Source organism: Emys orbicularis, chromosome 19 (genome assembly GCF_028017835.1).
Source record: "Emys orbicularis isolate rEmyOrb1 chromosome 19, rEmyOrb1.hap1, whole genome shotgun sequence".
Classification (NCBI taxonomy): domain Eukaryota; kingdom Metazoa; phylum Chordata; order Testudines; family Emydidae; genus Emys; species Emys orbicularis.
This window is the reverse complement of record NC_088701.1, coordinates 7500801-7509947: the sequence shown is the minus strand read 5'-3', so window position 1 is coordinate 7509947 and position 9147 is coordinate 7500801.

Below are 9147 nucleotides of genomic sequence, written 5' to 3'. Positions count from 1 at the left end.
AAATGAATATTTTGCGTCGGTGTTTAATAAGGCTAACGAAGGGCTTAGGAATAGAGGGAGCGGGACAGAGGGGAATAAAGGAGGGGCGATTGACATTACAGTATCAGAGGTGGAAGCCAAACTTGACCAGCTAAATGGGACTAAATCGGGCGGACCGGATGATCTCCATCCTAGAATATTGAAGGAGCTGGCGCGAGAAATTGCAAGCCCCTTGGCGATAATTTTTAATAAATCTGTAAACTCGGGGGTGGTGCCGATGGACTGGAAAATAGCTAATGTGGTTCCTATTTTTAAGAAGGGGAAAAAAAGTGACCCGGGTAACTACAGACCTGTTAGTTTAACTTCTGTAGTATGCAAGGTCTTGGAAAAAATTTTGAAGGAAAAAGTAGTTAAGGACCTTGAGGTGAATGGCAATTGGGACAAATTACAACATGGGTTTACGAAAGGCAGATCGTGCCAAACCAACTTGATCTCCTTCTTTGAGAAAGTAACAGACCTTCTAGATAAAGGAAATGCGGTGGATCTAATTTACCTCGATTTTAGTAAAGCGTTTGATACTGTGCCGCACGAGGAATTATTGGTTAAATTGGAAAAGATGGGGATCGATATGAAATTCCAGAGGTGGATAATGAACTGGTTAAAGGGGAGACTGCAGCGGGTAGTACTGAAAGGTGAACTGTCGGGTTGGAGGGAGGTCACCAGTGGGGTTCCTCAAGGTTCGGTTTTGGGTCCGATTTTATTCAATCTATTCGTTACTGACCTCGGAACCGAATGTAGGAGTGGGCTGATAAAGTTTGCAGATGACACAAAGTTGGGAGGTATTGCCAATTCGGAGAAGGATCGGGATATTCTGCAGGGAGACTTGGATGACCTTGTAAATTGGAGTAAAAATAATAGGATGAGATTTAATAGTGAGAAGTGTAAGGTGATGCATTTAGGGATGACTAATAAGAATTTTAGTTATAAGTTAGGGACGCATAGGTTGGAAGTGACGGAGGAGGAGAAGGACCTCGGAGTCCTGGTTGATCGCAGGATGACTATGAGTCGGCAATGTGACGTGGCTGTGAAAAAAGCTAATGCGATTTTGGGATGCGTTAGGCGAGGTATTTCTAGTAGGGACAGGGAGGTGCTGCTTCCGTTATACAAGGCGCTGGTGAGACCTCATTTGGAGTACTGTGTGCAGTTCTGGTCTCCTATGTTGAAAAAGGATGAACTCAAACTGGAACGGGTACAGAGAAGGGCCACTAGGATGATCCGAGGAATGGAAAACCTTTCCTATGAAAGGAGACTCGAGGAGCTCGGTTTGTTTAGCCTAACCAAAAGAAGGCTGAGGGGGGATATGATTGCTCTCTTTAAATATATCAAAGGGATTAATACCAAGGAGGGAGAGGAATTATTTCAGCTCAGTAGTAATGTGGACACGAGAACGAATGGATATAAACTGGCAGTGGGGAAGTTTAGGCTTGAAATTAGAAGAAGGTTTCTAACCGTCAGAGGGGTGAAATTTTGGAACCAGCCTTCCGAGGGAAACGGTGGGGGCGAAAGACCTTTCTGGCTTCAAGATTAGGCTTGATAAGTTTATGGAGGGAATGGTTTGAAGGGATAACGTGGTTTTAGTCAATTAGGCATTAACGTGCCATCGCGGGTAAAATGAGGGTCCGGCTGTAGAATCTTGCCTGTATGCTCGGGGTACTGCTGATCGCCATATTTGGGGTCGGGAAGGAATTTTCCTCCAGGGTAGATTGGCAGTGGCCCTGGAGGTTTTTCGCCTTCCTCCGCAGCATAGGGCAGGGGTCGCAGGCTGAAGATTCTGTTGCGGGTGGGTCAGCTTTTGTGGCCTGCATCATGCGGGAGGTCAGACTAGATGACCATATTGGTCCCTTCTGACCTTAAAGTCTATGAGTCTATGAGTCTATGAGTCTATGAGAGGGGGTGCAGTGGGACTGGGGGGGGTGCAGGCTGAGGGGCAGGAGTGCAGGGGGATGGGGGCACAGGTCAAGGGCAGTGAGGTGCAGTGGGACAGGGGGGTGCAGGCTGTAGGAGGGGGTGCAGTGGGATGGGGTGGTGCAGGCTGTGGGAAGGGGGTGCAGTGGGACTGCAGGGATGGTAGAGGCTGTGGGAGGAGAGTTCAGTGGGGGGTGCAGGCTGAGGGGAGGGGGGTGCAGTGGGAAAGTGCAGGGGCACAGGCCAACAGGAGGGGTGCAGTGGGAGAGTGGGGGGGTGAAGTGGGATGAGGTGGCGCAGGCTGTGGGTGCAGTGGGACAGCAGGCCGAGGGGAGGGTGCAGTGGGACTGGGAGGTGCAGGCCGAGGGGAGGGGGTACAGTGGGACTGGGGGGGCAGGCTGAAGGGAGGGGGGTGCAATGGGACTGGGAGGTGCAGGCCGAAGGGAGGGGGGTGCAGTGGGACTGGGGGGTGCAGGCCGAAGGGAGGGGGGTGCAGGCCGAAGGGAGGGGTTGCAGTGGGACTGGGGGTGCAGGCCGAAGGGAAGGGGTGCAATGGGACTGGGAGGTGCAGGCTGTGGGGAGGGGGGTGCAGTGAGACTGGGGGGCAGGCTGAAGGGAGGGGGTGCAGTGGGACTGGGAGGTGCAGGCTGTGGGGAGGGGGTGCAGTGAGACTGGGGGGCAGGCCTGAGGGAGGGGGTGCAGTGGGACTGGGAGGTGCAGGCTGAAGGGAGGGGGTGCAGTGAGACTGGGGGGCAGGCTGAAGGGAGGGGGTGCAGTGGGACTGGTAGGTGCAGGCTGAAGGGAGGGGGTGCAGTGAGATTGGGGGGGTGCAGGCTGAAGGGAGGGGGGTGCAGTGAGATTGGGGTGCAGGCTGAAGGGAGGGGGTGCAGTGGGACTGGGAGGTGCAGGCTGAAGGGAGGAGGGTGCAGTGGGGACTGGGGGGGCAGGCTGAAGGGAGGGAGTGCAATGGGACTGGGAGGTGCAGGCTGAAGGGAGGGGGTGCAATGGGACTGGGAGGTGCAGGCAGAGGGGAGGAGGTGCAGTGAGATTGGGGGGTGCAGGCTGAAGGGAGGGAGGTGCAGTGAGATTGGGGGGTGCAGGCTGAAGGGAGGGGATGCAGTGGGACTGGGGGGCAGGCTGAAGGGAGGGGGTGCAGTGAGACTGGGGACGGTTGCAGGCTGAAGGGAGGGGGTGCAGTGAGATTGGGGGGTGCAGGCTGAAGGGAGGGGGTGCAGTGAGATTGAGGGGGCAGGCTGAAGGGAGGGGGTGCTGCCGGACAGTCGGGGGGCAGCTCTGGTAACTGCTGTCTGGAGAACCGGGGAGGGGATCGCGCCAGCTGTGAGTCCCAGGGGAGCCCCCCTCCTCCCCGGTGGTCTCTACCTGCAACCCCCCGAGTTGGGGGTCTGGCGCAGTTTCTGGGGTGGGGGGCACCCCGCTTCCATAGCGGTGGGAGCCCTGGCGTTCCCGGGGCCCTCGTGGCGGGTCTGCGCCGCCCCGGTTTGAAGCTGCAGCTTTGTCTCCTTATTGCCTAGAAGTAACTTTCCCGCAGCCTGCGCCAGCCAGCCTGGGCGCGTGGGGAACCCTGGAGCTGGAGCGCGGAGCCGGCTTCTCTCGGCGGCGCCCGGCGCCCGGCTCCCTTGTCGCCCTTCCCCCACTCTGCGGGCACGGCCTCCTGCCCCCGAAATCCCCACGAGCCAGGCGCAGAGCGTGGGGCGGGGGGATCCCATTGCATTGTGGTGGGGCTGTGCAATGGGGGGCTCGTGGTGACTTGTTGCGGGGGGAGCAGGGCAGGAGCTGAACTTGTGTTTGAGGTCACGTTTGTTGTGGTTCAGTGTGTGGAACAGGGCAGAGGTTCTCAACCGTTTTCTTTCCGAGCACCCCTGCTCCCCCTCCCCCACCAACATGCTATAAAACCTCGACAGCCCACCTGGGCCACAAGAACTGGTTTTCTGCATGTACAAGTCAGGACCGGCAGTAGAGGGTAGCAAGCAGGGCAATTGCCTGGGGCCCCATGCCAAGGGGCCCCCACAAATCTACATCGCTCAGGCTTCAGCCCCAGCCCACGGGGCTCAGGGACCTGGGCCTTGGAAGGAAGCCAGCAGGGATGTTTTTTGCACATGGGACTGGCTGGAAAGGCAGACTTGGATTTCTGATCAAGGAAAGTGGTTGGGGAATGGTCTCTGTTCGTGCTTTGTAAATAAACAGGACTGTACTGCAGAAATACTGGACTCCACCTCAATTTCTCCTCCGAATGGAAACAACTTAGCGAGGCCTCCAATAGCAGCGAACTGCTGAGACCAAAAGGCGCACCACATGTCAGGAGCACAGCTGGGAATGGAACTTGGGAGTCCTGGCTCCCAGACCCACCAATCACTCAAAACCAGTCTTTTCCCCAACCTGGGACTAGAACCCAGGAGTCCTGGCTTCTAGCCTCTCCTTCTGTAACTCACTAGACCCTGTGTGCTCCCAGACCCAAGGATAGAACTGAGGTGCCCTGACTGCCAGTGCCCCCCCCGCTCTAACCACTAGACTCTGCTGTCTCTGAGCCCAGTAATGCCCTTCTTTGTGAATCACTTCAATTTCCTTCCTGCATCTGACTGCAGTGTGAGATCTGGGTGTGGGGGCTGCTCAGGGGGGCAAGGCAGGCCGAATAGGGAGTGGCTCTCTGGGAATCCTGTTTCCAGGGCAGGGCTAGGAGCCCTGATATTGGGGCTGTTGGAACCGGACAGGGCCGAGCCCTGTGGACCGGGCGGCATGCGCCTGGGCGGGCAGGCAGTTAGGCTGGGCCCCCCCGTTGGCTCCCAGTAGAGTCTCTGCAAAGCCAGCTCTGCCCCCCTCACCCGGGTTGTGGGCTCCAGGCAGAAATGGCTGGCACTTGGGGGGAGTGAGGGCAGTCGCTGGCTGAGTGGTGTCAGCCTGGGTGGCCCCACAGTCACCACTTCCTGCCAGCGGAGCCAGGAACAGCTGCACGGGCTCGGTGCTGCGCCCTCGCCAGGCAATGGCACCGTGCAGCCCCTTGTGCCTCTAGAGCTAGGCTGCCACATGGGCAGGTGCCAGAGCTCAGCCAGGCAGGTACCCGTCTCCTTGCTGCCTGCCTCGGAATGCCAGACAGGTGGCTGGGCCTCCTGCCACCCTGCCCAGAACAGGTGAATCCAGCTGCTGCCCTGCCTGGCCAGGAGCGGGATGGGCCTGTGCTGCCTGGCTGCTGGAAACCGTGGGCTGGGGCACCTGGCTGAAAGTTGCCATGGCCCGATGCTGAGATGGGCACAGTCCCCCTCCCCCATCCTAGACTGTGGCTCAGCTTCCACCCACCCAGCCTGAGAACAACCCGGTGGCCGTCAGTGAGGGGTGAGAGCAGAAGTGTGTGTGAGGGGGGCAATAGCACAGCCAGATCTCAGCCCAGGCAGGCTTGGCTTCCCTCTCCTCCTCTCCCCTTGCCCTGGTAGAGCCCGGGTCAGCCCCTCCTGTCCGCATCTCCAAACCCAGCATGAGGGAGTGGCTGAAGCCCCATCCCCAGTCCCCACTGCAGAGCTCCCAGCATGCACTGCTCTACATTGGCATGGGCAGCTGGCTCAAAATCAGGATGGAGGTGGGTAATAGGCACCTATATAAGGCAAAGACCCAAATATCAGGATTATACCTATATATTTGGGACATGTGGTCACCCCAGCTGGACCCCACTTGCCAGGGGGCTGGGACCTGCCCTGTCTCAGTCCCATTGGGCATACATAGAATCATAGAATATCAGGGTTGGAAGGGACCTCATCTAGTCCAACCCCCTGCTCAAAGCAGGACCAATCCCCAATTAAATCATCCAACAGATTTTTGCCCCATATCCCTAAATGGCCCCCTCAAGGATTGAACTCACAACCCTGGGTTTAGCAGGCCAATCCTCAAACCACTGAGCTATCCCTCACAAGGGGGGGGGGGCGGGGGGGGGGAGAGACAGAGTTCAGGGCCCCTGCATGTCCCGATTTTATAGGGACAGTCCCAATATTTGGGGCTTTTTCTTACATAGGCTCCTATTACCTCCCACCCCCTGTCCCGATTTTTCACACTTGCTGTCTGGTCACCCTACTCTCACCCCACAGCAGGTCGGAGCTGACCCCGGCTCCACTCCCCACAGGAGCCTGCTGCTGGGCTTCCGCCTGCCCCAGCTGACAGCCCACGCCTCTCCTGCCTTGCTCCCTTTCCATGCCCTGGCTTAGCCCACACAGGGCCGGCTCTAGGTTTTTTGCCGCCCCAAGCAAAAAAATTTTTGGCTGCCCCCCGTCCCAGCCCTGGGCTCCTCGCCGCACCCCCTGCTGTCCCAGCCCTGGGCTCTCCCCCACCACCCGCACCCCCCTGCGGCCCCAGCCCTGGGCTTTCCCCCCCCCACCTGCATCCTCCTTCCGCCGCAGCCCTGGGTCACTGGTAACTCGCTCCCAGGGCAGGTCATTCAGCAGGAATTTTGGATGTGCACAGAACACAGACAGGATTGGTTCCCATATGGTTACAGAACTGCAGTAAAGTGGAACAATTTTCAGCTTGTGTGATTGGAGGATATCTGGATGCATATTATAAGACTGTCCTACATAAATGAGGAAAAGTTGAGGTGCCTTTATTATTCTTTTGTTCCACTCTTTCTTTCTATGGGGAATTTGCCAATGCAATATCACTGTCTTCCTTTTAAACAAACAAACAAACAAACAAAAGGCAATGGCTGTTGAAAATAGCAATTCCAGTCCTAATAACCACTGGGAAGCATTTCTTGCTCAATTTTATCCTACTTTTTCTACAGCAGGTTACAGTGGATCAGTATATTTGATTTGGGAGAAATGAAGTAACAGCTGCCCAAACTGAGCTTGAGCACTCCTGAATTTTGAGGTGTTCAAATCTGGAAGGCAGGTGCTGGCCGGGGGAGGGCTGTAGCCCCGCAGGGGAGCACGGCAGCATGTATGCAGCAGCGTGTCTGGCGCTGCGCGAAGCCAGACACACTGGTCTGAGTGGCACGGTAAGGGGGCTGGGGGGTTGGAGAAGGGGTAGGGGGTTCGGGGGGGGGCAGTCAAGGGACAGGGAGCAGGGGGGGTTGGATGGGGTGGGGTCCTAGAGGGGAAGTTGGGGGGGTCTCAGGAGGGGGCAGTTGGGGCTTTAATAGGGGGTGGGCTCCTGGGGGGCAGTTGGGGCAAGGGTCGGATGGGTTGGGGTTTCTGTGGGGGGCAGTCGGAGGGAGTGGATGGTGGCAGGGTGGGGCTACCCTCCCTCCCCGTGGAGTGTCCTATTTTTTGAATGTTAAAATATGGTATCCCTACTCACAGTGCAGCTCTCCATTCAGAGCAGGCTGCAGTATGAGGTCTCAGCTTCCTCACTCCCTCCCCCTCTTTCCTGTTGGTAGTGGCCAAGGGAATGCTGGGAAATGTAGTTCTTTCCCTGCTCCTGGGCTGGCTCTATAGGCAGGGAGCTAACCAAGGAACTACAGCTCCCAGGGCCCCCTGTTGGTTCTCAGCTCCCATGCTGGATCCCTGCCGCCCCTGCAAATGGGCTGCCCCAAGCATGTGCTTGCTTTGCTGGTGCCTAGAGCCGCCCCTGAGCCCACAGTCCCCTTCCCCTCTGCTGTTACCCCCTGCTGGGACTCTTCTTCCCCAGCCCACTGCCCTCTCCTCTGGCTCCTGGGAGGACAGGAGCAGCTAAGGGGGAAAAGGACGTAGCAGAGAAGAGCTGGGTTCCTCCAAGCAGGTGCGAAACCCCTTTGTCCTTAAGGCACCAGGGATGAGGTGCATCAGGAGAGCAGGGGCTGAGCCAAATTGTGCCATCCCAGAGCAGCGAGTCCCTGGGTGAGGCCGAGGCCTAGGAGCTCAGCTGGGCCGGGCCATGGTGCAGGTACACTATTTTCCTCCACAGTGATTCATGTTCTTCCTCCGAGAGACCCCAATGCTCTGCCATTGTCCCTCGTTAACCAGCGCTCAGAGCATACATCCTGAAGACCTGTGCTAGGACAGACTTGTTCTAACGGGGGCCCCTTGAGAGCCTGTGCTGGTCCAGTGCAGTGGCTGCCTTTTCCTCTGTCTGTCCATCCAAGGCCCCCCCTCACCCAGTCCCATCACAGGCTGGGCGCCTCCCACTCATTCCTGCATTTATCCTCACGCACCCTGGGAGGCAGGGCAGAGCTGTTTTCCCCCTCTGTCCAGTGGGGCTCTGAGGTACAGAGCCACCAAGGGACTTAGGTGCCTAAACCCCAGTTTAAAGTACCCCTGCAATCCACAAAGCTGCCACTCGGCTGCTGCCGAGCACTGCAGGCGCCTAACATCCCCCTACATTTCTGCCTCTGGGCACACGCATGGCAGCCGCAGTTTAAGCATCTGGACGCGTCTCCCACCCAAACCCCAGTGCGAGCCACAAATTCCAACGTGAGCACTGCCCCACTGCCGATTCTGTGGGGTGTCGGGGGGAAGGCACAGCTCCATTCCATGCAGGGTAAAGGGCAGCTGAGCCCGTCTACACGAGGGTTTGGGCTGGGCCAGCTGCAGCAGGGGATGCCAGCATCTGCTGGGATTGGGGCACCCCCGGCAGACCAGGCCCTAGGGGGACGAGCTGCAGTTCCAGCAGGGAGCTCCACAGGCAGCTCTTGGAGGCAGGGTGGAGGCTTTAGCCTAAGAAAGGTGAGCAGAGCAGCCGAATGATGAGTGTGCCTCAGCGAGAGAAAACCGCGCCCTGCTGGAGGGACGAGCACAGATCTATTTCAAGGGGGCTGGGACAAGGTGGCCCCAGTGCTGGGACGCTCCAGTTTCCCTGCAGCAGCAGGCCGAGTGTCACAGCCTCTCCCTGTGCATGAATCGCGTACAGGCCTCGTCCATCCCAGGAGAATGTCTGGCCCAGCCACATGGGGGCGCCAAATGGAATCACAGATGAATCCTGAGACAGTCAAAGGCTCCACCCAGAGCAGCCCAGCCTGGGCACAAAGCTTCCCCCTCACTCCCACCCCCCGTTGCACTGCCCTTGCTGGCTCTAGTGCCCAGCGCTCTGCCCTAGAGCCCCCACTAAGCCCAGCCACAGGAACCCTGATTCTCCATGGGTGGCTCTTAACTCCTCCTGCTTGGGAACTGGGCCCGATCTCAGTGGGAGATGGTCCAGTTAAAATATAAAATTGCACAGCAGGCGTTGCAGAACCTGCTACCCCTAGAGGGTTAAGTGATCTCCTCTCATCTGACTCGCATTCTCTCTCTC